Genomic DNA, 24,203 nt, shown 5'->3' with positions numbered 1-24,203 from the left:
TGAAAAACCAAATGCACTTGGAGAGATAAAATATATTGATATTTCCTGTGTTAGTTTTACTTTACAGAATGCTGGAAAGGAAACTTTGATGCGGAAGTTGATTTGAGTGAAGTTCATTGAAGCGGTTACATCGGATGTTGACACTACTGAGGCTGATTTGACAGTGGATGCGGCAGGCGGCGACGGTTGAACATTCGACAACAAGTGTGAGATTTTACACTGTTGGTCAGGCTTCAGATGGGAATAATTCGTAATGGAGTTTGTGTTCTTGTGACCTAAAGGGAGTACAATTTATCATTAATTTATTTTAGCTATATAAGATACTGTTATTATTCTTTGTAATATGACATTTTTGCTAAATATCCCCACAATTTGGTTTACTTATCATGTGTACATAAATACATTTTTATTATTATGATAGAAAAAAAATGTAATGTGAGCTTATGTTTTAATACATGTAATGTTTATAGGGCATTTTTTCCATTGAATGTACCTGATACTTCCATGATCTGATTAGGAGAAACACCTTCATCCACCAGTTTCTGTACAAGGTGCTTTCTCATGCTGAAATGTAACACATATCATTATTATTTTCTTATCAATTATAATATTCTGGGAAGAAATACGGACCCGTGAAGATTCCGGGGTAGAATAGGTCTTCAGCAACCCATGTTTGCTGTAAAAGGCGACTAACGGGATCGGGTGGTCAGGCTCGCTGACTTGGTTGATGCATGTCATCGATCCCAATCACTGGAATGTCTGGTCCAGGCTCGATTATTTTACAGACCGCCGTCATATAGCTGGAATATTGCTGAGTGCGGCGTTAAACAACAAACAAAGAAAAGAAAGGGAAGAAATATAGCAAGTTTTCATACATATTCAAATTATTAGCCATTTGATTAATGGTCTATGAAAGAAAATTTGCCCAAAATTTAAATGATTTTATTTGCACATAATATTTTTGAATAGTAATATTATTAATATCACCTGTATGGTGTGATCCGTTTGTCTTGAGCAAGTTTGGCTTCATCCTTCATCTTATTCATAATGCTGTACAGTTTAGTTAATCCCATTGCAGAGTTCTTGTACCAGTGTGAACCTGCCTTTCCTCCATTGCGAGGAAAAATGGACTGTCTGTTTGAAGCATTGAAGTAGGACGATTTTCCCGATACATCTTGTAGCAGGCCACTGGATCCCTGTCAGGGTTTTCTGGAATGCTGTATGCACGGGGCTTCCTGCGGATGTCATTAGGATTGGTTCAAGTACCTGTCTTAAACTGACGCTCTGAGGTCCCATTTCCTTAGTTCCACATCCCCCCCATCTCATGTTGTGAACTTCCTTTCCCGTCCTCATTCCGAAATAGAGCGTACAAATTAACCACATGGAATGTAATAGGCTGTTCCGATTTGCTAGGCCAAGAGTTTCAGCTTCGTTCATGACATCCAAGTGACTGTCTGTTAGCTCATCAGCAGCCCTTGGTTTGTTCCCTTTCGCCTTCAAATCCTTAGATTTAGCCTTCATAATTTCTCTCGGAATTCCACATTTCTCACCATTAATCAAACTGACCATATGATTTTGATTTTAGTTGTCGCTCAAAGGAGAAAGTTTCTCAGTGAGGAAGGCTCATACTCCGATTCATCTTTCTTCCTAACAGTGATGAAGAACTTGCTGAGATAATCTTCAAGGACAGGTGGCTCAATCTCTTCAATGGCCCTAGCCTCGCCTTCCTGCGCCAGAAACTGCTTTAAAAGATTCAGGTCGTACAAGATTTTTTTCTTTGGATTTTCATTTGCATGTTCAAGAAATGTATCTACATCACCAGTACTTATCTTTGAAAATCTGTGAGTCTTATTTTGCTGGTCATACTGGATAGGTTCAATTTGTTCCTGGATAGGTTTTTGCTTGACCGTGATTCTTTCATCACAAGGGATACAAAACGGAGGATCCTCACCTTTTAATAAATATTCATTTGTGTATCTGCTGTGGCCAATACGACATCGTCGCATAATGACCTCTTCAAATCTGGACTGTCAGCCCAAGTAGGTGTAACCGATATTTGGTTTAATTTCATGTAATTTATTGATACCTACTTGGGCGTCCCACTTCTGTTGCATAAGATCTCGTATGTAAGATCTAATCATGGGTTTCAAATCAGTGTATGGGATCAAAAGTGGTGTCACATATTTGTTGAGTGCTGCTTTAGCAGCAGCATCGGCCATTGTGTTACCTTTGATACCAACATGGCTTGGTAACCAGCAAAAGACGATGTCATATTGGCCAGTAGCAAGATCATTAAATAATTCGAGAACTTGGATTTAAATGGATGACATATCTTTAATTGCCTGAAGGCATGAAAGAGAATCGAAAAACAGTATGAATTGTTTATGTTTAGATTGATTACTGATATATTTAAGTGCTGTAAAAATGGCGTTTGCTTCTGCAGTGAATATTGAACTGATATCAGGTAAACGTGAAGAGATTGTTCTGGATCCAATGACAGTGGCACTAGCAACTGCGCCACCATCCTTGGATCCATCTGTAAATATGGATTTATAAGCGTCGTAAGTGTTTCTTATTTGATGGTATTCTTGTTGGTATATTACGTGGTAAGTATCGGATTTCTTATGTTGTCAGGTCTACCCCTGTCTTTACCATTGAACTACAAATGTACGTTCCTAAGGTCCATGTCATTAACACAATTCTTTTTGTTATGCAGGTAAACATCACAGTCAAGGTGTTTTAAGAAAGAGAAACAGATTATATTACTGGGTTGGCTTGAAAGCCCACACCAATAAAGGAAGTAGTAGTTGACGACGTAACTGGACAAATGAACCTTAGTCTGGGACGAACAAATTCCATATATCTTGATGGGTGAGGGCTACAAACTGAAGCACATACAACTTCGTGAATATGGAAAAAAATACCTTACCACTTCAAAAGATTCGCACATCACACCATGTAGTAGCATAGGTGACGTTTGTTCGTCTGATGATGACACTCTTACAGCTGAAATTAACTTGGTCACTATCTCGATGAAAAAAGTTTGCCAGAACTGCCAAAAAACAAACCATGCCCGTTTCAGAGAAAAAGAGTGTATTTGTAAGGTGCTCAGTATGCAATATGAAAAAGATGTGGCAACAAGATGGCCTCAGAAGTTGTTTTTGCTGGTCTTGACGAGAAGTATAGCATAAATACTGATGTATTGTCTAACTTTCTAGCTTCTGTTGAACAGCAACACCTCTTACAGAATAAAGAACAGTTGGAAGAGTACTTTTTAACATGTGGCCCACTTTCAGTACATCCAAATGGAACTATAGTGTTTAAAGATCCGAATGGAACTATAGTGTTTAAAGATCCGAATGGAACTATAGTGTTTAAAGATCCGAATGGAACTACAGTGTTTAAAGATCCGACTGTCCTCTGGCAAGAGTGCAGCCAACAAGAGCTGATTGTTCATTGGTTTCATCCATCTATCCTTTCATTTCAAGGCTCAAAATAACTTGGACAGTGTCCCAGTCAAATGAACTTGTGAGGTACCATGTATGAAACTGATTCGAAAGGATCTCACAAATGTGGCATGTCTTCTTTTTATATTTTTGGCCAAGCTGAGAAGTATAGAAAAAAATACTGATGTATTGTCTAAATGGCAGAACAGCAGCACCTCTTACAGGACGCTGAACAAATGGAAGAGCCCCCTTTTTCTTTTCTTTTTAACATGTGGATTACTTTCACTTCAGACCCGTGTAGATCCAGGGGTATAGAATAGGTCTTCAACAACCCATGCTTGCCGTAAAAAGCGACTATGCTTGTCGTAAGAGGCGACTTATGGGTTAGGGTGGTCAGGCTCGCTGACTTGGTTTGATGCATGTCATCGTATCCAACTTGCGTGGATCGATGATCATGATGTCAATCACTGGATTGTCTGGTCCAGACTCTTATTTACAGACCACCGTCATAGCTGGAATATTGCTGAGTGCGGCGTTAAACAACAAACATGTCAAAAGGTTTTGATTTGTCCATGGTGTGTACCCGACATAGAAATACAAAGTTCCGAATCCCAATTCCATAGCGTTGTTTGGATAGCTCAATAACTATTGTATACGGACAGACAGATTATATACAAATTCTCTCATCAAGCTGGACTTACTTTAAGTGACACGATTTGTTCTTCATATTTGAAGTGAGTGAGTTAAATTTAACGTAACATCGGCTTATGCCATACAGCGACGATCATATTTGAAAGGTGGATTTGTTATCTTATAACACTTCTTTAATTGTACGTTTCCATGGAAACAATTTACTCTCAAAACTACATGTATAATGACTATTGAGGTTTTATAGTTTTCAATTTGTGTGTATAACTTGTGTATTTATTGCTACAACATGAAATTTAGTGTACAGTGATATCTAAAGATGTGAGTTGTACACTGCATTTAGTAGTATTCCAGCAATATGACCGGAAATCTGCACCTTCACCGTTGCTATTTGTTTCATGTGTGATGCCTGTACAAGATCTATCAACAAATGGAATAACAACTTTAGATACATTCGATAGTTTTGTAATCTTTGAGTTGAACAGAAACTGGTGACGTTTTGGTTTAAATCCGTATACCCTTTAAGCGAAGGTGTTGGTTTATTCTGGTATAACACACACCAGCTTAACAGTAAATGAAGTTAAGAATTTCTAAGAAATTCATATCAAACATTTAAACATAATCTATTAACTTCGTTATCAAGAATTTATTTCATGAATATGTAAAAGTTGACTTTGTCTTTATGTTTAATTTTACTATTGTCACAATTTAGTTCATAACAATGATAATAAAAATCAAGGAAGTGTCAACAGTCTTTTGTTTTCAATATGTACAATAAACCTGTTTGCCACAGGCATGTAGGTGAAGATTCCGTGGAAGAATAGTTCTTCAGCAATCCATACTTGACGTAAAAGACTAACGGGATCAGGTGGTCAGGCTCGCTGACAAGCTTGGCCACCAAGTGGTTTAATAAAAACCTGCTTTGATATGTTGGAAACTTCACTTACCGTGGCTCCTATATGGGAATTACCTCTAACCCACTCCCAGTATGATTCATATCATGCTATGAGTTAATTATAAATTGCACGAGTTTGGACAGCATTTGGCAGTTTTTTGAAAAGCCAAGTAATTGGACACATGGTTTAAAGTTAATGAAATTTTGGACGTTTATGAGAAATCCCCATATATATGCTCAATCGGAGTATTGAGACTTCATATTTTCTTTCACATTTTTGTCAGCAACTAGGAAAGGTCACTTAATGTGAAGACCGCCTCCGTGGTCTTGTGGTAGAGCGTCCGCCCGGAGAGCGGAAGGTCCAGGGTTCGATCCCGAGCCGCGTCATACAAAAAGACGTTAAAAGATTGTACTTGTTGTTACCCTGTCTGGCGCTCGGCATTAAGGGGCTAAAACAAGGACTGGTCGGCTCGGAGTCAGTATACTGTGTCTGAGTGGGGTATTCATGTTAAACTGCGGCATGGTATCTCAGTGAGCTAGCACTATAAATCGGCATCAGTCCGGACTAGTACAAGCAGCCACACACACACATACACGTGCATGCACGTCGCTATATAAGTGCAATAATCTTGGACGCGACGTTAAACCCAATTTCACCACCTCACCTCACTTAATGTGAAATATGATTCGAAGATTTTTTAATGTTCTGATTGTCTCCAAGCATACTGAATCAGAACCCTCGTCATTTGAACCTACTAGCGTGATACCCAGCAAGTGTGCCTACATTTGAGGGATTTGGTACAAGGAAACCCTTTGAGGATTCGAACATGGACGTTTGTGCGCAGTGTATCTTGGAGCCCGCCATTGCTGCTTGCAGCTTTAATTAAACTTGTAATTAACTTAAATCTAGTTATTACACCATTAATAACTTGTATTTTCATCTTTTAAACCTGAAATAACACCTTAAAAACATGTAACTACACCTTTTTTTAAGTCGTTATTACACCTTTACAGTTAATGTAGAATTTATGGTTTAGTTAGGTTGATTTTGAGAACTTTTTTGATTGGGCTATAAGTTATGCCATTTTTGGGTGATTTTTTTTGCTTGTGGACACTTTTAGTTTCTGATTTTGAGATGGGTAAATTTAAGCTTATTTCTGGCATTTTAAAGGATAGTTTAGCTGCTTTATCGGCGTTTTCATTGCCGTATATTCCTACGTGGGTGAGGATCCAAATGAATACTATTTGTTTGCCTGCCTTAGTTAAGTCATTTGAGCTTTTTAGTATTTGATTTATTAGTTCAGGGCGGTTTTTGATGTTTTTTTTATTTTGGAGGGCTTGCAGTCCACTGAGCGAGTCGGTCAGTATTAAGATTTGTTGGTGTTTTTTAAGTTGTTGATTATGAAGATTTGAGGCCATGCCCATTAGTTCGGCCGTGAATATGGATTGATTGTTTGGGAGTCGGTAGGATTGTGTGAAGTGGACTCCGAAACCTGTGTTTTGAGATCGGATCTGATGTAAATGCGACACCAATTTGGCCAATTTTCGTGTATGTATGCTAGTGTGGTGGTTTTAGCTATGTTTGGGTCGGTTTGTTTATTTATTGTGCTAGCTAGTGTTCTGTCTATTTTGGGTGTTTTAAGTTTTAGGGTGAAGATGTTTGATTGTTTACAATTTTGTTTAATGTTGTTTATCTGGTGTTCATTTAAGTAATTGATTATTCTTTTGGGATATTTGTGTAATGATATTTGAGTAAGTAGAGGCTGTTTTCGAGCTAGGGCTTGGTTTTTAGGGATGATATTTTTGTTTATTAAGTTTTGGATTAGGGGGTTTGATTGAGACGCGGCCCAGAAATTTAGGGTTAATTGTTCCCTACGTAGATTTAGTGGCATTTTCTCCTGTTAAGGCCTGGAGTGAAGTGTAGGAGGTGCCATCTTGAGTTCGTGTTATTAGTTTTAGAGCCTGATTTTGGATTGAGTATAGTTTTTTTTGCTGAGGGATTTGTTAAGGGTGTCGCATATGGCACATCCGTGGTCTAGTTTAGATCTTATTAGTGATATATGGAGGGTGTCTTTGGAGGCCCCCCAGTTTGAGCCAGTTAGGCATCAAAGTATTGAGATATTTGCTACATTTGATTATGAGGTTGTTTATGTGAGCATCCCAGGAGAGATGTTCATCGAAAATTAGTCTTAAGAATTTGATTGGTTTGTTGCGTAGCTGGTAGGTGGGTTTCATGGTTTTTGTGTTGATTTGTTTGTTGTTTAACGCCGTACTCGGCTATATGACGGCGGTATGTAAAAAAATCGAGTCTGGACCAGACAATCCAGTGATTGACAGCATGAATATTATATAAATGTATCAACCAAGTCAGCGGGCCTGACCACCCGATCCCGTTGTAGGCCCTACCGCAGTAAACTCCCTTCATTCAGTCACTGAGGCTCATTCGCTGTGCTCTGGTGGTATTAAAACTGTGGTTTATGTGTCCTACACGGCCACACCATTGTGAACGCACCTTTTATCGTTCGCTTAGTTGCTCGATTATGTTCAAATTTTGACTGCGTTTGCAGACCGTTGAGTTCCAGACACTATTTAAATGCCAAGGCCGTGACTGCGTGTCGCTCGGTGCCCGACATTGCGGCTTGCAGCTTTATTATTATTTATTATTCCGCCGTTTTTTGTTCAAGAGCTAGCAACAACAAAAAAGACTGGCTCGATTTTGTTCAAAATGTGAATTTGTATGCAGATAATAACGTACAAGATACCACACAAATTCCAAGGCCCCAAGGGCAGATAATTGAAAAACAAGTAATGTTTAAGGTATTGCGCCCTATTGCTCTGCAACCTCTGGTCCCATTACTAAAACACTCTGCGTGTATCTGCTGCTTGACATTTTTTGTTCTTTAACTTTGGTCATTGGTCACGTGGTTTGGCAGCGATATTGGATTCAAGGTTTATTTTTGGTATATGTCTTCAAATCCTAACTCCTCTGGTCCCGCTGCCTGAAATGCTTCCAAACTTTCTGAGAATTGTCTCCCTGCTTATCACACCAAACCCCGTTAGTCGATTTTTTATATCTTTTTAATTTGCGGCCATCCTAGCATGCCATAATCGGCCCTGCATCGGCCCAACGTCGGCAAACTTCAGTTTTGCTCATCGGATCGACATCGGCCCATCGGCCCAATTACAGGTTACAAAATGCACAGATGCGGTTACTACAATATTCAAAGGAGGTGTGGCAACACATTTCGTGCAGAAAAACACGACAGAAATCAACAAAGGGATTGTATCTATGTTTTGGACACAACAGAGAGTTTGGGATTTTGGCGCTTTTCTATATACGACTGTAACGTCATATGTTTTGCGTCACAATGAGCGATATGACGTCATAATGGTGACATGTGATGTAGAGCGAAAACCTTGGGCGCGTTGCAAGCCACGAATCGCTAAGAGAAAGCAAATTAATCGCTCATCCCGGGGTCTGCAACAGTTGGAAGCGTTTGCGCACTCTTCCAAAATGGCGGCGCAACTACCGTTAAGAAGACTGCGCCCTTGATTGATTGCCTTAACGTTATGAAGATCATAATAGAAGAGGCTCGATGACAAGCTGATGAAATTTGACTACTTTGAAGATGTGGAGCAGACTGAGGATGATGGTGTGTTAGCTACCTTTGCTCATTTTCTCGTTGATCCAGTCAATAATTCCTTGTTCCGCTGTCAAAGTAAGCCGCCATTTTGGTTTGAGAACGAAGCGACCTGAGTCAGCGATTGTTTCGCTTGCAAGCGGCTGAAAGTTAGCGCACTGTTGTAAGGCGAATCGCTGGACATCGCTTACAAGCGATTGGCGATTTGCAACGCACCCCTTGCTTTGTTTTGTTTAGGGATGCCAAACCTCATGTTAGCTAACCGAGTTGCCGTGCTTATATGCTTTCAATGCCTGTCATATGTTCGAGTGAAGTATTACGGTGTAAACAAACTGCTTGAGTATATACGACACCATATTTTGTTCGGTGATTCCGTTATTCAGATCGATAACCCACTCAAAACACTAAACTCAACCCATGCCGCTTCACTCAGTATATTTGCTAACACCAAAGAGTTCGCTTTTTATTTAGTCATCGTAGAATGGAGATAAACATACTGTGTTTTCAATGTAGAGCTAGGTTACCTGTAGATTTGTTTTCTACAGGTAACCTAGCTCTACATTGAAAACCAGTCATTTTATCTCCATTCTACCATGACTAAATAAAAACCTGTAGATTTAATCTACAGGTAACCCAGCTCTGCATTGAAAATACAGTATGTTTATCTCCTAATTCAAGTGATTGCAAAAAAATACTAAATTCTAATATGTCATTTCTTTCAGATTTTCAATATTTCTGTGAAAGTACGATCAGCACAACTTGGAATGCCACAAAAGCCTCTCACAGCGAAATGACGCGGGAGCATATGCAAAGACTTTATCCGCGAAGGAAGGCGTGTTTCTCATGCTGTCAATCACTGGATTGTCTGGTACATACTCGATTATTTCCACAACGGCGTCATAATTATGACTGGAATATTGCTAAGTGTGGAGTTAAGCAAGACACAAAAACAGATCTGTCTTGAAATATAGCATTCACTTACAGGAATACATACCAACACAACCTGTCACAATAATAATTAATATTTTTTTCCGCGAAGCAATGTGCGTTCTGATCGCAAACACAACTGAAAAACAGCGCTGTGAAAAATAACTATACGTCTGGAATAAAACCAACACACAACCTATTCGGACTGATTAAATCCATTTTTTTTCACTGATAATGCATCAAATGTTGAAATACTTGCGAATGAAGGTGACCTTCGACACACTCAAATCTGATCAGGGTTATGACCCCGGGATGCAATAATCAATAAAAATGCATTTTATAGTAAAGATTTGTGTTCGTTAATATTATTATTAAAAAATGATGTACGTGCTATTTCCAGATTACCATTACTTATACATTTAAATATAAAATGGGATAAGGCACGAATTTTTGAAACCAATGTTGATTTCTTCTAATTACGAATTTTCTAATTCTAATTTTGCATGCCCCCTTACCGACAACGCGATCTCCTAGCAACCACGCCCCGAGCCCGCATCCAAACTGGATTACTGCTTACGACAACTGTCAAGTAGTTTGCAAGTTACCTTGTCTTCAATATGAGCATCAAACACTTGACGCTTAATTTTACAGAAGAGTTGTTTGAGATGATTAGGGGAGCCTTTGGTCATTTTGATTATGACATTGATGTCTATCTCGTGGAGAAAGTTCCAATTGATGATGACATAATTCCGGCTGCCAACTCGAATCAACAAGATAGCGCTTCTCTTCCCGCCCTTGTAAGTGCAAAAGAAACATTGACACATTCATTGCCGATTCTTGGTGTTGGTTGTTCAGTGTCACAGCCAGATTTGATTGTGAAGCCAGTTGAAGGAGAAGATGCCTGCTCTCACTGTTTTTGTCAACCATGCGTGACACAGCACAGGCAGTCGTGGTTAGGGAATGGCGCCCCACCAAGTTGCAGAAATTCGTCGATTCGGAAACAGCTCTACCAATACTTCCGGACAGAATTGTCAACTATGCGTGACACAGCACAGACAGTCCTGGTTAGGGAATGGCGCCCCACCAAGTTGCAGAAATTCGTCGATTCGGAAACAGCGCTACAAATACTTCTGGACAGAGCTGAACAGACGACATGCTTGGAGAGATCCCAGATACTTGGACATGAAGAGACGTAGGCGCGGATGCGGGATTGGTGTGGACAAAACGTGAAGTGATGCCAGAATGTGTCTTGAAACTTGTACGCGATTTATATCCAAATCCATCGAACAAACAATACATGGGACACAGGAACTCGTTATTGGACAGGAAATAAAAATATATATCCCCAATATGTAAGTAGAGAAAAGGAGCGTCACTCGCCATCTTGCCGGTTTGTTTACAATCGATATCCAGCGCCAGTGTGGTTTGCGACCGTTGTTTATGTTTAGCGGCAGACTGCCTAGGTAGTGGGAGAGTTACCTCCCTTGGCTTGTGTCGTCTTCTCCTCACATGTTGTTTGGCCATTACTGAGAAGTAAAGCTACAAGTATATTGGAATACCTGTGTTGGGTTGTGAATTGCGAGGGTCCAAGCTGGCGTGGTGGCAGCGGAGACGATCATCCGCATCTCTGAACACGGCACTTAACCTGACTTTCGCAGTTACTACACGAATAAGTGTGCAATCTACCTGGTCGACATCGCCACGATAGCGCGGGTATTTCAAGTAGGCCTACTAGCATAACATCATGGCAAACACTCACAGAGCACCGAAACAGTGGTCTCTCACGAAACATGAAACTGTTAATTCGTTTGAGAATTGGAAACAAAACCTACTATATACGTTATCACTGGACACGAATTTTGCAACATTTCTTGCTGACGGCGCCACGTGGGGAAAACGTACACGTGCAACCCCGTTACGAGGATTTGAAAATGATGGGGAAGACGTTGCTGGAGCTCAACGCAAGTCGGCAGCGCAAAAGGTAAAATCACTCGAGTTAATGTTGGGCCAAATCGCCAATTATTGTCCTGTAATTGCCAGGAACACCATTGTGAAAAGTTCAGTATCGATTTCAAGTATCTGGCAGACTATCAGACTACACTACGGCTTCCAGTCATCTGGTGCACATTTTCTTGATTTGTGTGACATACATCTCCAACCTGAGGAGCGACCAGAGGATCTTTACCAGCGCCTGTCTGCATTTATGGAAGATAATCTGCTCAGACAAAATGGCGGAATCACTCATCATGGAGAGGCGATTGGCGAGGATGAGGAATTAACACCTACGTTAGAGAACATTATTATCCTGACTTGGTTTCGCCTTATTCATACTGATTTGCCCAAGCTGGTGAAGCAACGATATGGAACGGAACTGAGATCCCGTACTCTAGTGTCAATTAAACCTGAGATATCACAGGCACTCAATTCCCTGTTAGATGAAATACATTCATCTGAGGATGCCAAGGTCATGAGGACTGCTACCACTAGAGCAAACAACTTCAGTCAAAGATCTAATTTTAGACCTCGCATACAGCAGACATCCAATAAACGTCGTTACCAGTCAACCTCAAAAATGTGTCCCCTCTGTCACACAGCTGGTCGTCCTAATGACAATCACTTTCTCAGTGAATGTTCATACTTACCTGATCAAGACAGAAAATACATGGCTAAGGCACGTCAAATAGCTAGCATCCTGGATGAGTCAGAGGATGAAGATGGACAGTCCCCTCATACAGACACAGTATCTACACCTCCCGTTACTGCCTCAAGTGTAAACAATGCTTCAGTCAATAGAGTCAGTGTACGTCAGTCTCCAGATATGAACGCATTTTATGGTCATAATGTCATATGTCTTACCCTCGACAGTGGAGCTACAGGTAATATGATCAGTCAGACTACTGCCAGGAGACTCGGCATTGAAGTCACCAAAAGTCCACAATCTGCCCATCAGGCTGATGGTTCATCCCCACTCCATATTGTTGGTGAAACACGAGTAACTCTCAGCCGTGACAATAAGGATTTTATTTTCGAGGGCCTTGTTATGGAGAACCTTGATGTCGAGTTGCTTGCAGGAACACCGTTCATGGAAATAAATGATGTTGCCGTTCGCCCAGCTAAGCGCCAAATTACACTTGGAGATGGAACCACCTTCCAGTACGGCAACCAAGAAACCCACTCGTCACACCATACAGTTAGACGTGCACATGTCTTACGAGCGCCTAAGTCCCCTACAACAATCTGGCCTGGCGATTTCATAGAGTTATCACTCCCGGATGACCTGATCCACTCAGATGACACATTCGCAGTGGAACCACGTCTAACAGGTGATTTATTCAAAGACCACAAAGAATGGCCAACACCAGATATAGTGTCCAGCGTTTCAGGGAAGATTAGAATTCCTAATGACACCAAAGAGCCTCTTGTCCTCAAGAAGCATGAGCACTTTTGCCAGGTTCAACAAGTATTCACCATCCCAAACTCTGGGACCGAGATGGTCGATAGTCAATCAGAAAGCATTCCTCTCAGACAGTCCACTACTACATGCAAGGTCAATTGTTCAGAACAGGTACGCATTGACCCAGATAACCAGTTCACACCAGACACTCGCAACAGTTTTCACGCCCTCATACAGGAGTACGATGATGTGTTTAATCCACATGTCCATGGATATAATGGAAAATCTGGCCCGTTCAAGGCAGTTGTCAACATGGGTCCTGTCCAACCCCCTCAACGCAAGGGACGAGTCCCACAATACTCTCGTGACAAACTTGTAGAGTTGCAAGACAAATTCGATGAGCTTGAGGACATTGGTGTCTTCGTCAAGCCTGAAGATGTGGGGATATCAGTGGAATATTTAAATCCATCCTTCCTTGTCAAGAAGTCAAATGGTGGATTTCGTCTGGTTACAGCATTCACAGATGTGGGGCGGTATAGTAAACCACAACCATCACTCATGCCTGATGTTGATTCTACATTACGCCAGATAGCTGCATGGAAGTACATCATAACCACAGATTTGACAAATGCTTTTTACCAAATACCCCTGTCCCGTGGATCAATGAAATATTGTGGTGTGGCCACTCCCTTCCGTGGAGTCCGTGTTTATGCCCGATCAGCCATGGGCATGCCGGGCTCTGAAACTGCGTTAGAAGAATTGATGTGTCGTGTGCTTGGGCACTTGCTCAAGGAAGGATCAGTGGCCAAGTTGGCAGATGACTTACATTGTGGAGGTAATACCGTAGACGAGCTTCTGAACAACTGGCGACGTGTTCTACGGGCCTTGCAATTCAATGGATTGAAGCTTTCAGCTGCCAAGACTACTGTCGGCCCTTCTAGTGTGACCATCTTAGGATGGATTTGGAAAAATGGCTCAATTCAAGCAAGTCCTCACAGAATTTCCACCCTCTCTAGTTGCACCCGTCCATCTACAGTCAAGGGTTTGAGGTCGTTTATTGGAGCCTACAAAGTGTTAGCCCGGGTAATACCAGGTTGTGCTGGACTATTGGGTCCATTGGACACTCTTCAAGCTGGACGTCCTTCAGCAGAGAGAATAGTTTGGTTAGAGGTACTTATCTGTGCCTTTGGAAATGCTCAATCTGCACTATCCTCACATAAAACCATTGTTCAACCTCGGAGGGATGACCAGCTATGGATCGTTACAGATGGAGCAGTGAAAAACCATGGCATAGGTGCTACTGTCTACATTACAAGGAACAACAGTACTCTCCTCGCTGGTTTCTTCAGTGCCAAACTGCGCCAGCGTCAAATGACATGGCTACCGTGTGAAATAGAAGCACTATCTATAGCTGTTGCCACCAAGAACTTTAGTCCTTACCTTGTACAGTCAAGCCTATAAGCATGTATCCTGACTGACAGTAAACCATGTGTTCAAGCATATGAAAAGTTGTGTCGTGGAGAGTTTTCAGCAAGCCCCAGAGTGTCTACCTTTTTGTCGACAGTGAGTAGATACCAGGCCTCTGTTCGCTATCTCAGTGGTTCTGCAAATATTCCATCTGATTTTGCCAGTAGAAATGCATCCAAGTGTGACGAGCCCCTGTGTCAGATTTGCTCATTCATTCGTCAAACTGAGGACTGTACGGTACGTGGTACTTCTGTTCAGGACATCATGTCAGGGAAATCTAAACTGCCATACACCAACAGGAATGCATGGCTCGCCATCCAGTCAGAGTGTTCTGATCTCAGACGCACACATGCTCATCTCATACAGGGCACTCGCCCATCCAAGAAACAAACTGATATTAAAGACGTAAAACGTTATCTACAGTCTGTGACCATCGCGAAAGATGGTGTGTTGGTGATTCAAAGAAATGAGCCCCTTGTTACCATCACAGAGTGCATCATCATTCCACGACAAGTCTTGGATGGATTACTGACTGCAATGCACATCCAGTTAAATCATCCTTTTGCCCACCAGTTGAAACTCGTTGTGAACCGCTACTTCTATGCTTTGGACATGGATCAAGCAATAACTAAAGTTTCAAGCGGATGTTATCACTGTACATCTCTTCAACAGGTTCCCCACACAGTTGTGGCTCAGTCATCTACTGATCCCCCAGAGATCATTGGAGCCGCGTTTGCTGCAGATGTAATGAAAAGAGAACGACAACTCATACTTGTGTTGAGAGAATGTGTCACATCTTTCACCTGTACATGTGCCATTGAAAATGAGCAAAAGGGAACCCTACGTGAGGCTTTGATTCGCCTAAGTGTTGAGATGAGACCATTAGATGGACCCCCGGCGGTCATCAGAACTGACCCAGCTCCAGGGTTTAAGGCCTTAGTTCAAGATGATCTTCTCCGAAGTCAACGTCTTTGCATTGAAATTGGTCGAATAAAAAACAAGAACAAGAATCCCATAGCCGAGCGAGCTATTCAAGAGCTGGAGCTGGATTTGTTAAAAATTGATCCTTTGGGGGGGTCGGTCACACCTATAACCCTAGCTATAGCCACTGCTCAACTAAATTCTCGCATCAGATCCAGAGGGTTATCCGCCAGGGAAATGTGGACACAAAGAGATCAATTTAACAACCACCAAATACCCGTAAGAGACAGAAAATTGATCCTTGACCAACATCACCGGCGAACTACCAATCACCTACACAGTGAGATGTCTAAAGCCCATATCCCTAGCCTGCCCACCCCTAACATCAGCATTGGTGACCTGGTATATCTACATGCAGATCGTAATAAATCACGGTCACGAGATCGATACCTTGTGGTTGTTAACGATGGTGAATGGTGCAACATTCAGAAGTTTGTGGGTTCCCAACTTCAAAGCACATCATATAGAGTAAAAAAATCAGAGTGCTTCAGAGTTCCATGTCAACATGAACGGTCAAGTGGACTTCCTCAGCAATATGTGTGCGACGAGTCTTCTGATGGTGAGATAGATACTGTTCCCCAAAGGACTGAACCACCTACCCTTCCCATCGTTCCCCCAGTGCTAAATGAACCATACCATGACCAAGACATTTTAGTCAACCCACCAGAACATCCTCCTCTTGATAATCAGGACTCCTTGCGTGAAAATGTTAGTGACAATGACATTGTGAATACAGATGACACTGATGATACCGTGTATTCAACTCCAGTCAGTGCACAAAGGAGGTCAATCCGTGCACGGCGACCACCTCACCACCTCAATGACTATGTAACTGATTTCTAACATGTTTATGTTGCTATGTCCATCAACTGTGTCTGGATACCTTTTCGCATTTAGGCTATAGTTATGGTGTCGTATCAGCTTATATCACGTGATGTCAAGGATATCTACATCAGGTTTTAAGTTTTATTGTGACTAGTTATTTTGGGTATTGTTTATGACAGTATGAGTCTTTAATAGTAACCCATATCAGGTAATGTGTTACAAAGAAAAAAGGAGGTTGCGCCAGTGTGGTTTGCGACCGTTGTTTATGTTTAACGGCAGACTGCCTAGGTAGTGGGAGAGTTACCTCCCTTGGCTTGTGTCGTCTTCTCCTCACATGTTGTTTGGCCATTACTGAGAAGTAAAGCTACAAGTATATTGGAATACCTGTGTTGGGTTGTGAATTGCGAGGGTCCAAGCTGGCGCAGGGCGATTTTTGTTATCATACGCTTATTGACAAGCGCATTTCTAGCCGTAGATTGGTCGATAACACATTTCTACACATGTACAAATCATCTACATTCGATTAATGTCCCTTACTTACCGAAATATCGACAGTTAATTATCTCGAGCTTGGAAAATGTTACCAACCCCGAGCGGAAGTAAATTTCAAACGCGAGCGGAATCGAGCGAGCCACCTGATTGGCTGACCTACTTATGTCAAGTCAGCGTGAAAACAACAACACATGTGCAACCCACGCGGGTTGAAAATGAGTGAGTGAGTTAACATTTAACGTCACGCGTTCAAAATGATAGCTTTGACAGAAGCACAAGTGTTTGCATGGAATTTGATCAAAGATGGACGCAACACCCTAATAATTGGCCAGGCTGACACAGGAAAACGGTTCTCATCAAGGAAATTACGGAGAGATTGAGGAGAAATGGAAAACTGGTGTCTGTTACTGCTAGCACTGGTATGGCTTCTAAACAGCTTAAGGGGAGAACTCTTCCTGACTTGTATATAGGGGTTATCACGCGAGTGTGTTTTGGGATGGTAAATATCGTGCATTAGGAATAAACGTTGTATTTAGCGAGCTAAATTCATAGTTTTTACCTAATACAGGATATTTACCATATCACAAGCGTGATAACCTCTTTATCATATGTCATTCTTTAATTCTGTGCTTCGTAATCGCTTTACCTCTCTCACAAACAGCGAAACATTGTGAGTTTTCCTGGAATGTGCGCATTAATATTCATTACGTCACAGGGCAAGTGATGTGTCAGTCGTACAGTGACACTAGCCAATATTGTTCCAACTGAAATCTGTTTCTTATACAGTGGCGAAGCAACATATGCGCAAAACAACAATTGTTTTTAATTGCCTTTCGCGGCAATCCATCGGTCTGTCCGCAAGAGTAACTGTCTTTTGTCAAAGGGAAGCTACTCTAACCCTAGTCTGTGAGACGTCAGACGGTCAGACGTTGTTGACAGTCGGTCAGTCCTGTCATAATGTTAAGAAGTGTAGTCAGATGTACACACAGCAACAAAACGAAACGAAACGAGACCCGTGAAGGTCCGGGTTAGAAAATAGGTCTTCAGCAACCCATGCTTGTCGTAAAAGGCGACTAACAGGATCGGGTGGTCAGGCTTGCTGACTTGGTTGATGCATGTCATCAATCCCAATTGCGTGGATCGATGCTCATGATATTAATCACTGGATTGCCTGGTCCAGACTCGATTGTTTACAGAACGCCGTCATATAACTGGAATACTGCTCTAAAGTGTTTGAAATTTCCCCTTATGCCAATGACTTGTACCAAGATCCTGGCCAACATCCATTCACAAGTGACGTATGGACTGAAACAATAACACCAAAGCAAAGACCTACAGTTCTAACATGTTACTGTTGACTTTAAACAATTCAGAGTTAATACTTTCAAACAGTAAGCAGAGTATGCAATGGGTTCCTTCTCAAAATTTTGCTGAAGAACAATATTTTCTTTCTCATCTGATATTCTGTTAGGAGATATGCCCTGACAGTATCTAGTCATATTCAGTGTTAATGGATGTTGAGTCGTAGTGTATATACTGAATCCCAAAAGTGTCATTGAATACTGTACCACTGACGGAAAGATGTACATGCCCATCAATAGAACATCTCACTTGTAAACATATGATGTTCCCATTACAGGGTAATCCTGTCTGCCTTCCGACAGTTATACAGTCTTTAGTCCGAGCACTACAAAATGGTATTTTGGGTGAGTGAGTGAGTTATTTTTTAACGTCACATGGGCAATATTTCAGCCATATCATGACGAGAATTAATACATTAATAACATATAAGTATATATACTTTATAAAAAAAACTGTCATCAAAGGACAGTACAATATCTAGAATATCACAGAGTGTATTAAAACTAGTTGAGGAACAGATAAAAGCAGAAAGAATCAACAACACAATATACAAATGGGCTAGAGATCGTCAGTAACTAAAGGCAGATCACCATACCAGGGACCATGGGGACTTACAGTGCCTTTGCTTCCTGCATGGGCCCTGGCTGGATTTATATATATAATCCCTTCAGTCACTGGCGATAGGTTACCAGTTAAGCCTTAGATTAAAATGACAAAAATACTACGTTTTGAAAACCTGGTATGCATAACAATACATTGAATGATGTGGGACTTATATACCCTCTTAGGGGGACAATAATTTTACGCTACTTCAACCCCCCTCGAGGGTACAGCCACTAACAATCTAAGTTATATATTAGCACTACCAATATATAAAAACATATTATGTACATCAAAATTTATGTATTAAATCAATTTCCTTTAAAAAGTGCAATACTAAATGAGAATTACTTGACTAAAAAGGTCCTTGACTGTTTTGACACTATAATATTTATCCCTTGTGATGGAAAAAATCAATGCAGTCAAGCAGGACATGCTTGACTGTGATTCTTTCATCACAAGGGACACAAAACGGAGGATCCTCACCTTTTAATATATACTCATGTGTATATCTGCTGTGGCCAATACGACATCGTCGCATTATGACCTCTTCAAATCTGGACTGACAGCCCAAGTAGGTGTAACCGAAATTTGGTTTAATTTCATGTAATTTATTGATATCTACTTGGGTGTCCCACTTCTTTTGCATCAGAACACGGATGTAAGATCGAATGACAGGTTTAAAATCAGTGTAGGGGAGCAGAAGTGGTGTCACAGATTTGTTGAGTGCTGCCTTTGCAGCAGCATCAGTCATTGTGTTACCAATGATACCAACATGGCTTGGTAACCAACAAAAGACGATGTCATATTGGCCAGTAGCAAGATCAGTTGTTAATTCGAGAATCCGGATTAAAAGTGGATGTTTGGGTGACATATTTTTAATCGCCTGAAGGCATGAAAGTGAATCAGCAAAAATAATAAATTGTTTATGTTTAGATTGATGACTGATATATTTTAGTGCTGTGAAAATGGCATGTGCTTCTGCTGTAAATATGGAACTGTTATCGGGTAATCGTGAAGATATTGTTCTGGATCCAATGACAGTGGCACTAGCAACTGCGCCACCATCCTTGGATCCATCTGTAAATATAGATTTATAAGTATCGTAAGTGTTTCTTAGTTGAAGGTATTCTTGTTGGTAAATTAATTGGTTAGTATCTGATTTCTTTAGTTTTGTTAATGTCAGGTCTACTTCTGGCTTTACCATTTGCCAAGGAGGAGATGAGAAAAGTTTAGTAGGAGCTATATCTTGGAGTTTAATATCAGAAGCTGATATTGCAGATTTTATTCTGATTCCGAGTGGTGGAGTGAGAGTTGATTTCCTATTGTAAAGAAGTTCGTAGAGAGGATTGAAGATGCATTCAAAATCTGGATTGGACTGATTAGAATATAATTTAGTGATGTAGTGTAAAGATAATTTTAGTCGGCGTTGTTTAAGAGAAGGCTCATCTGCTTCTATATAGAGACTGTGAATGGGAGACGTTCTGAAGGCTCCAAGGCAAAGCCTCAGGGCTTGATGATGGATGGTATCAAGTTTTATTAAATTACTTTTGCAGGCTCCACCATAGACGATGGACCCAGCTAACAATTTCACGTTGTGACAACGTCGTGACAACGTTGTGTTTACGTTGTGGCAACGTTGCGGATGTTACGTCCATATAACGTTATTCTGTGGACTCCCATTTATGTTGTCACAACGTCATGGCCTAACGTTGTGTTACGTCATATTCACGTCGTCACAACGTTGTGATGACGTTGTATTTTACGTTGTGGGAACGTTGTGATAACGTTGTGTTTACGTTGTGGTAACGTTGCGGATGTTACGTCCATATAACGTTATTCTGTGGACTCCCATTTATGTTGTCACAACGTCATGGCCTTACGTTGTGTTACGTCATATTCACGTCGTCACAACGTTGTAATGACGTTGTATTTTACGTTGTGGGAACGTTGTATTTTTACGTTGTGGTTATATTGTATTTTACGTTGTGGCAATGTTATAATAATGCGTCCCTACAACGTTAGTCTGTGTACTACCATGGACGTTGTCACAAGGACGTGAAATAACTTTGTGTTACAAGGATGAAATACGGTTGTGACCATTCCACAATAAAATGTTGTAAAAACAACCCCAAAACTTGTTCCGGAAATGTTTTAGAATATGCTTTAGTCACGTGAATGTGTATGATTCGAAATACCTTTTACCAATATTTTAAAACCAGGGCGTCGAATAGCCCGGTTAACAGTGAGTTAACTCGTGTTTTGCTAACAATGTTCAAAATGTAAAAACACCCCTGAGCTGTTAACTAGATACATGATTTGACTATAACAAAGTCAGACACCATTACCCTTTAGGCTTGTACTGAAAAAAAGAATGGCAGACATTGTAAGGGGTTGACCATGTGATATTTTCAGGGGAGGGTCGGGTCCTGGAATATTATCGAAAAAATATACTGTCACCGAAAATTCTTGACAAAAATAATTACGGTTCAGACTGGTGAAAAAAAATGACATAGATCTAGATGCAAGGTGCTTATCTTCAGGCTCATAGAGTTAAAGAAAACCATATATCTGCTTTTGTAGCTGTGACCGAAAACATATGTAATCTCAATAGAAAAGTTCCAGGTCCCCACCTCCTTGAATATTAAATGGTCGGTCTCTAATCAAGTCCATATAGTATACTTCAACTTTCAGTCATGCGAAGTCACCATTCAACAAAGAACTCCAAGACACATTTGCGTTAACATTTTATTATTTTTAGATTATAGAAAATTTATACACTATTCGAAATTATTGAATGCCAGAATCTTCTTTCTTTGGTGTTCACTTCCACTTCCCTGAAATACAAACAGCTTAATAAATCTCGAGCAGGTATATGAAATATTTCATATGACGAGAAACATTCATTTGGAGATAAGGTTTTATCAATATTCAAACAATAATGTATAATTCAAGTGACTGATGGAAACAAATTTTAACTTTCATTCAGAGACATCAAGAATCAGGTTGAATACAAAACGTGGTACGAGCATAGATTTATATAAATAGATCTACATTCTTAGCATTCATTTCAAGCAAAAATACACACCAATTAACATGGATATAGACAATGGAATGTAACTGTAAACAATTGTACTTACGTTAACATAATTCACAGCCCAGGGTGTATTTGGTGTGTTCCTCAATGATTCAACATTCTTGATTTTATCTCCTGGAATGGTCGTGTAACATTTTCCCCCTTGCTGCAACGACAACATATTAAAAAAGTCAAAACTAAAACTATAGTCAATAAGCATACATTTAGATCTGTAGTCTAAACAAAAAGATAACATACATTGTATAATTGCCTAAAATTTAGGAAAACTGTAAATCTAAAGTCTTCATGTATAAGGTCCGATCGGAAATATACTCAGACTACAGATATAAGTAACAAAATTATGAGTACCATCGTAAAAAAAAACCCACCTAATGTAATTTGGTTTTTACATATACACCGGTCTGACAAACCGGTCAGGCAAACCAGTGATTATTATAGTGAGCCACGTCTCACAACCTCTGTCAGAGTACAATGACACACAATCATGTTAGTACAAACATGGTTTGTTGGGGACCTTTTCCAAACGGGAACAGATATATTAGACAGGCATTGTAGCTAATTACGACTCACATCTTCATCGCAGCGCTGTTTATATAGATCTAGCTACAGTACGATTTCGTAGCGAGCACTGGAACTTACTCGTTCAGTTTTCGATCACCATTTTATTCTCTCTCATTGCCAAAAGGTGTCAGAGAACCAAGTATCATATACTTACACTACGTTTATTAACATAATACAGTTCAATATCGTTAAATATAATTCTGTAGTATGGTAGCCTACCTGGCAACATACGGAGATCGAAAACCGAACGAATATGGTTGCTATCAATTCCATTGTATTTTTCATTGGTGCACATTGACTAGATGGACACCTATTTCACCTTAATAATCAACAAACGATGACTAAATCACTGACAATGTATGGTGATATTTAACTTTTGACTATCGACTCGCTTATCATCACCAGCGAGAACAATACCGCAAACACCCCGTTATTGCGCGCGACGAGACTCGTTTTACTATTGCTCGTTTTCATTAGAAGGGAGTCGGACATAGATCTAGTTATCGGAACATGATGAATTGATTCTTTTTTTTTTTGAAAAATTAAAAATACACATGATAAGCGCCTTGCTCAAATAAACTTTATAGACAGCACCAACAACCATATGATCGACATTTAGGCTACTTCAGTCAGTGCTGATTGTGCCTTTTCGGGAACAACAAGTATGTTTCTGTCTCTTCCCGAAAATACAATTTTTCATAACATCATTGAGCCCTTTAGACTAGGGCTATAACTAGCAGCCTACAGAGAGTCGATCTGAAAATACTTCCATTGTTTTGATTCCCTCTCTTCGCTGTATAAGAGAAATCTACTCAACCTTTCCCCATGGCCTGAATGAGCCACATTGTTTCACAAAAATCAAAGTCAGAATTTTAGTACATGTAAACTTTCAGATTTCAGAAATAACACGGAAGAAATGGCGATAACTGTCAGTGGTCAGTAGGTGATGCATACGTTAGGCCTATTTACAGACCTTATACGCTTACGATCGAAACCCGAACATAATATGACGACCACAAAACGCCGCCAGACTGAATTCTGGTCAAACATATACTGCTTGCCCTTGGTAATTACCCTTGGTATCCATAAAATAATAATATGGAAAAAAGTCATGGGCTTCCTTCACCTCTATATACATCACGTTCTGTGTATCAAATAGGCCTATTACTATCAACACTGACGCTCAGCCCAGTGAAAGTGACCGGCAAACTGCATTCTAAACCCCGCCACTACTGAATAATACGATACATTTAAATCATTTGACTATCTGCATGTACAGAAACATATCAACAAGCGGAGACTGCTTTTGAAAAATAACTTACCTTATCCGAATTCACAGATCATCTGTCCAGTTCCCGTTGCTGCACAATCACTTGGTTGTAATATATCAAGAGTGTGCTTGAACTAAGATGGCTGGTGACAACAAATCTTCCGCGACAATGTGACGTCATTTTGACGTCACTTCACGAGGCAACAGGCTAAACTTTTCAGCAGTCGCTCTCACGCCGCAAAAAATGCGCGCCAATGTGTTTTTATCTGTAATTTTGCTTGTGACAACATTTAGTAGACAGATAACAGCGTTCATAGATAAATATGTTTAAAAAAAAATAAAACTACGAGATGGTAGATCTACAAGTGGTTTCTTAAACATCATTTACAAAAAAGTGTTGTAATGTCCAAAGCATAACGTTATCACAACGTTAATTTGCAATGTTGTTGTTACGTTGTGGAATAACGTTACAATGTAACGTAATACTAACGTTGTAATAGAGGTACGCAATAACGTTCTGGAAATTTTAGTATTAAGAGATGAAAATTCAAATGCCGAATAAACAGAAAGGTAATGCATTACTGCCTTGGTATTCTG

The 24,203-nt window shown here is 40.4% G+C and overlaps 1 long non-coding RNA gene across 1 annotated transcript; it reads right to left on the bottom strand.

Annotated features, from left to right (window-relative positions):
• Nucleotides 1-21,269: 21,269 nt before the first annotated feature.
• LOC125377936 lies at nt 21,270-23,941 on the bottom strand. Its single transcript, XR_007219883.1, has 3 exons — nt 23,659-23,941; nt 21,819-21,920; nt 21,270-21,515 (listed from the first exon to the last, which is right to left on the bottom strand). It is a non-coding gene; the product is annotated as an uncharacterized LOC125377936 (long non-coding RNA).
• Between the last annotated feature and the right edge of the window lie 262 nt (nt 23,942-24,203).

The sequence above is a fragment of the Haliotis rufescens genome, unplaced genomic scaffold (assembly GCF_023055435.1).
Source record: "Haliotis rufescens isolate VD_foot unplaced genomic scaffold, xgHalRufe1.0.p SCAF_107, whole genome shotgun sequence".
Classification (NCBI taxonomy): Eukaryota; Metazoa; Mollusca; class Gastropoda; order Lepetellida; family Haliotidae; genus Haliotis; species Haliotis rufescens.
This window is presented reverse-complemented; position numbering and strand designations above follow the sequence as displayed.